Source organism: Pocillopora verrucosa, chromosome 14 (assembly GCF_036669915.1).
Source record: "Pocillopora verrucosa isolate sample1 chromosome 14, ASM3666991v2, whole genome shotgun sequence".
Classification (NCBI taxonomy): domain Eukaryota; kingdom Metazoa; phylum Cnidaria; class Anthozoa; order Scleractinia; family Pocilloporidae; genus Pocillopora; species Pocillopora verrucosa.
The window spans coordinates 18,017,029-18,023,722 of NC_089325.1; the positions used below are offsets into that span (position 1 = coordinate 18,017,029).

At 41.5% G+C, this 6,694-nt stretch overlaps 1 pseudogene; it reads left to right on the forward strand.

Annotated features, from left to right (window-relative positions):
• The first annotated feature begins 1,959 nt into the window (after nt 1–1,959).
• LOC136278302 (uncharacterized) lies at nt 1,960–6,426 on the forward strand (annotated as a pseudogene).
• The last annotated feature ends 268 nt before the right edge of the window (nt 6,427–6,694 follow it).

Consider the following 6,694-nt stretch of genomic DNA (forward strand, 5'->3'; position numbering starts at 1 on the left):
TTGAATGATCACCTGAAAACTTCAGAAAATGGACAAATGTAGTCCCTTAGCACACAAAAAAGCTATTCAAAAAGTATCACCAAGAACTAAATAAAGTGAGAATAGAGGAGTAAGAGGTAAAGCATATTGGGCTGAAGAAACTTTCAGAGAGCAGCTTCTGTCAGAACATAGCAAGTAAAGATGTTTCAAAGTTAGATTACACATGAACTGACAGTTTCTTAAGATAACCAGGGGAAGGGAGTATGACAATTTACAACCAAAAGAGGCGAAGAAAAAATGAGGAGAAATCACCTGATAACACAGCTCTGACTATGAAAGAAGTCAACACTATTTTCTTTTTCAAAAGACACCATTGAAAGCACCTTCTACAAGTATGTTAGACCTTTAACAGTAGTTGTTAGCTCACAAACGATTTCATCTTAAGCCCTAGACAGGGCAGATTTGTGCACAACTGATTGCTCCTCAAGAACCTTGCACAAAAACAGTTGCAGCTTACCAAAAAGGAAAAGGAATGTTTTGCTTTTTATGCAAGCAACACAATTTTAACACAACACCCTGTGAAAAGTTCAAGAAATCAGAAGCTCATGAAATGGACAAGGACATGTCCCTGTATTTCATTTACAAAAAAAGTGCTGGAAAAGAAATTTGACAGAGATGACCTCATCTCTAAGGCATATAGTGCAGCATATTGGCTTGTCAAGGAAAGTTTGAACTCCAAAGTTCTCATCTTTGCCTAATCTGCCAACATTGTGCGGTCTTAATAAGCTGAAGAATTTCCAGTACTCAGAACAGGGTTCAATTCGAGAAATATTTTTGGTACTGGGCTGCTCTCTTGATGACAAATTGTAAGGGAAGGTGAAGATTGCAAATTGCTTTGGTCTCCTATCTGCTGAGGTTACAGATGTCTCTTTCCTGGACACAAAACAAAGAACATTGAAACACATTCCTTGTGGGTTGAAAATGCTCTGTAAAACTCCACACAGCCGATGCAAAAACCACCTTAACACTCCTCACAACTTTAAAAAAAAGCTCAGTCTAAAGGTGAAAGACTGTAACTCTCTGGTTTCTCATGTGATCTCACTGTACTGCTTGTGCAACAAGCTTGTGCCAAAGTACAATAGCAGCTTTCATCAAAAACTGCCAATGGGTGGGCTTTGTTGGATGACCAGTGTTGTGGCAAGAGGCAACACTAGAAGGTCCATTTTCCCAGTGAGTGTACAAGAACACACGTTTCTGCTATGAGGGTTCTTTGCCACTGCCTCAACTTCTCAATTCAATGAGTTAATAATAAGAAAAGGAATGGCCATAAATATAATTATAAGAAATAACCACCAAAAGTAAATTTAACTTTTCTTGTTCACCAGTCTTTAACAAAACCTTTTGAAAGGTTCAAAAAGCCCTTAGAGCATAACAACAATACAGCAACTATACAGTAACACTATGACCAGCATTGTGACCATCAAAATTTCACAATAGCTAAAAGGGAAGAGATGAGAAGCAGAAGCTAATCAAAGTATTAAGAGTTTGTTACTAAATTACTTGAGTTTCATTTTTTCAGTACTAAATTTATCTCAAATATTTCGGAAAAGAAACAACCAGGATATTGCTGTAACAACAGATACACAAAGTTAATTATTGAGAAGAAAATTCTAACAGTTTAAATTAATACTTTATGAGTATAGGTGTAGACATTTATAGAGAGAGGGTTGTGTGACAAGTTGTGTGACTTGCTATGTGATATCTAACCACACGAGTTTCTGTTATATTGTTGATTCAGCCAATGAAATGCCTTTACGCGTGATTGCACAACCGTGTGCTGGAGTTCCTAAAACGTTGCAGAATGTCGCTCGATTGCATATAGTTGTTTTTTACAATAAATCTCCGTTTAATACCCAAGTCCTGTTTCATACATGGTGGCAGCGGCGACAGGATCCACGCTGCATTGAAGCTTACTAGAAAATGGCATCAGGAAATAGGTTACCGCCGCCAACACCACTGGATATTCATGATCAGAACGCCACGGGGAAATGGAAGAAGTTTAATTTAGTGTGGAATAGCTATGCTTTGGCTACTGAGCTTGACACAAAGTTGGAAGGCATCCAAGTTGCTACTCTCTTGACAGTCATAGGAGAAGAGGCTCGTGATGTGTATTCCACAATTACGGACTGGGCCAATGAAGGGGAAGAAAACAAGATTGCCCCGGTGCTACAGAAGTTTGCCGAGTATTGCCAGCCATGAAAGAATGTACCATTTGAGCGCGCGCAAATTGAGAATTTCTCTGCCTGTCCCTGATTAACACAGCCTGACTTAACAAAGCAGCTGAAGAGATTCTTTAAGAATCAAAACCGCCGGTCCTGCTAGATGATATACTTCACTTTCAGTTTTACCTGAAAAAGATGTCAGCTTTTGAAACACCATTGCGGCCACCAAAAACGCCAGACTACCGCCCAAATCTGGACGTGGCGATAGAATTAACGTACACTGATCCGAACCTAGAATCGGACCCAGAGGATAGCCCTCCAGCATCACAACTCGAGCCAAGGCATAAAGCTGCATTAGCCAAACAACGCAGCAACGAAGGTCTATGTCTTCAAAAAGAAAGCCATCAAAAAGAAAACCTTCTGAGGAATAGCCAATCCACGCAGCAGCCAAGGAAGAGGAAACATGAAGACACCATCAGTGCTATCCAGTTCAAGAAGCAAAAAACTGAAACCTCCATTTTAAAACTGGAGAGACACTTACAACAAAAGACTTGCAAAGGGGCAATCGGCAATCGTCACGCAAAGGCAATCATCACGCCTGACGAAACCTTTCGACAGGAAATAAGCGCTATTAAAAGTCACGCCGAACAACAATACGTTAGCGCCCTAGTGCGCTTCCATCAGCGTAGACTTGTTAGTCACAAGAACAAACTTGAAAAGGCTAATATTGCCAAGTCTCGATCACAATACAATGTAAATGGTTAATGTAAGGTTATCTCGAAAGTCATTGAGAAGGTTGTGGCAGTGCGTCTTCAAGCTTATCTTGACTTCTACCAACTCACAGAGCCGCTACAATCTGCCTACAAATCATTCCACAGCTGCGAAACCGCCCTTCTCCGTGTTCAAAAGGACATTTTGCTTGCTATCGATAATCGCCACTGTGTCGTGCTCCTGTTACTAGATCTCTCCGCTGCATTTGACACTGTTGACCATGTAATACTGCTCAAAAGATTGAATTCTAAATTCTCAATATGTGGCACTGCACTTGACTGGTTCCGCTCCTACCTTACTAACCGCACACAAGTCGTCCTAATCAATGGGAGGAAATCGCAATCTCGTGAGCTCAAGTGTGGAGTACCTCAAGGCTCCGTTCTTGGGCCGATCCTCTACCTACTTTACACTGCTCCTCTTGCCGACATTTTACGTTTTCACGACATGCAATTTCATTTCTACGCCGATGATACTCAGTTGTACATTTCTTTTTCCGTTAACGATGATCTGGAATTAACCAGTAGCATTGCTAAAATCGAGAATTGCTTATCTGATCTAGATAAGTGGATGGCCTTAAATAAGCTGAAGCTAAACAAAGACAAAACTGAACTTCTCTACCTTTATTCAAAGCACAACCCTCAACAGTCTATACCTCCACTTCGTTTTGGTTCTGATATAATACAGCCGTCTTCATCTTCCAGAAATATCGGCGTTGTTTTCGATAGTACTATGTCAATGCTCCCTCATGTCAAATCTGTCTGTAAATCTGCCTTCTATCATCTTCGGAACATTTCCCGTATAAGGAAATTACTATCCATTAAGACCACTGAGACTCTAGTCCACGCCTTTGTAACCTCCAAGTTGGATCACTGTAACTCTCTTTTATACGGTGTCCCCAAGTACGCTATCCAAAAGCTCCAATCAGTGCAGAATGCGGCGGCTCGACTTATTACCAGCTCTCGTAAATTCGACCGCATCACCCCTGTTTTGTTCGACCTACACTGGCTTCCAATTTCTGAGCGAATTAAATTCAAAATAATTCTGCTCACCCATAAAGCTCTTCACCAGCAGTCTCCTGTCTACATTCAAGACCTAATATGCCGTTATTCAACTTCAAGAACGCTCCGTTCGTCTTCAACATTGCGTCTGACTCCTGTCAACTTTAATCTCAAGTCCTATGGCTATAGAGCTTTTGCTGTTTCGGCTCCTGAACTGTGGAATAAACTACCTGATGACATTCGTTCTTGTGACAATTTAAATATTTTTAAACGTAAACTTAAGACTCATCTTTTTAAAAATTACTTTAATGTATGATCTCTTTTATTATCCATGTCAAACGCCTATATCTTAGACATCAGTTAACTTAAGACTTACTTTTAATATTATTTTAACGTGTGATATTTTAATATTTTTGTAAAGCGCTTAGAACAGGACTGGATAAGCGCTATATAAGTAGTTTTACTATTATTATTAAATACACGTGAAAGATCACGTTCGCCCTTGAGGAACACTGTAAATACTGATGTCGACAGGATAGACAAAATAGAAAATCAGCTTTCAGAGCTGAAAGATCTTATATGTACACGCTTTCAGAGTGATAATAAACATGTTGAAAAGTACAACAGTGTCATCTCTGAAAAATCAGTCTACAAACCGACTAAGACCTTTCAATATACACACTATTCATCTTGCCACCCGCCAGGTGTTAAGAAAGGCTTTATTAAAGGAGAAGCTATCAGACTTCTAAGAACAAACTCCTCAGGAAGAAATTTCCAGGAGGCCATGTGTAACTTCAAAACACAACTTGAAGCATGTGGTTACCCAAAAAGCCTAATTGAAAAAACGTTATCTGAGGTCCCATTTGCCGCAAGGCAGCCGACACTTAAAAAAAGCCAACAAAACTAAAGGCAAAATATTGCCTTTTGTGACAGCATACCACCCAGGGGTTAAAAAATTTAAAACAAATACTGATGCAAGAATGGAACCTCATCCAAAATCAGCCACTGCTGAAAACAATTTACAAAATGCCTCCGATTATATCATACAAAAGAGGTAAATCGCTCAAAGACATACTCGTCAGAGCGAAGCTTTAACTAAAGGCTTTTGCGTCGCAAACGTAAAACCACACAGGGGAGTCTGTGTAAGCCTGTCTATGACCTTTTCAATGAATTTAATCGTTGAACACAAGAAGCAGGAGAAAGCTATGACCAGTACAAGACCACACTTCGTAAACTTGCAGACAGCTGTAACTTTGACACAATAACCCCTGATGAAATGCTAAGAGATTGCTTAATTTTCAGCATACACGACTCGAAAGTGAGAGAAGGACTGCTGCGAGAGTGGAAACTCAGCCTCGCAAACAAACTGGAGCAGGAATGTCTGCCTAACTTTCGAAAATCCAAGAAAACAACTCGTAGAAGACAACAGCAAGGTCAGGGGCGGCATGGCAGAGAGTGTGAAAAATGTGGCTATCAACACCAGGAAAGTTCGGAATCCTGTCCGGCGATAGGGCAGGAATGCCTGAAATGTGGAAAGCGGAACCACTTCGCATCAAGATGCAAATCGAAGGAAGTTAAGGCGACCAATTTAGAGGATGATGAGGCTGGTGAGATGTACCAGATAGAGGTAGCAGCCGTGAAACTCGATGATTCACAACTAGTGACACTGAAGCTAGAGTCTGGTAACTTCATCTGTTTCCAACAGATGAAGTTCCAGATGAAGTTTCCAACCCAACACTGGAGCCCAGTGTAACGTGTTGCCGCTACAGGTTTATCAGAAGGCATCTAAAGATGAAAAGCTTGAAAAAGTGAATCGCACTCAGGCATCATTGGTTCCATATGGAGGCTCGAAAATTAAAGTCATCGGCCACATCAGCATCCGCTTCTGGAGAAATGAGAGGTCATGCCTTCTGGATTGTCGCCTGGTGGACAGTGAAGAAATTCGTCCGATTCTTGGTATCAAGTCGTGCCTAGCTATGAACATCATCCAGTACAAGGACAATGACCTGCTCAACAAGCCCGAGACAGGAGGTTCCTCTGTTTATGCCATAGAAGACCAGCCATCACCAGTAACCAAAGAGGAATTAATGTTAAAGTTTCCAGATGTCTTCGGTGAGGGCCTTGGACAACTTGACGGTCAATATAAGATTAGATTGGACGAGACTGTCCCGCCTGTACAACATGTTCCATGTCGCATTGCAGTGGCATTAAGGCCTCAGCTCAAGGATACATTGGATGCTCTGGAAGCACAAGGTATCATTGCCCAAGTAACCATGCCCACCAGGTGGATAAGCTCTATTGTTGCTGTCCCAAAGAAGAATGGAAAGCTGCGCATATGTCTTGACCCCAAAGACCTGAACCGTGCCATACAAAGAGAGAAGTACCAGCACCCGACAGTGGAGGACATTGCGACATGCCTCCACGGAGCTAAAGTCTTCACGGTTATGGATGTTTAGAATGGGTTTTGGCATGTAAGCCTAGATGAAGAATCTTCATACCTGACGACCTTTCAAACGCCATTTGGCATTTCGTCCGCGCCGGAAGTGTTTCAAAGGAGGATGCACAAGCTCATTGAAGGTATGACGGGTATTGAGGTAGTTGCTGACGACTTCATTGCAGTTGGATACAGCGAGACATTCGGGGAAGCGACACGAGACCATGACAAAAATCTCCTCGAGTTCCTCAAATGATGCGAAGCAAAGAACATCCGTCTAAATCCGGAGA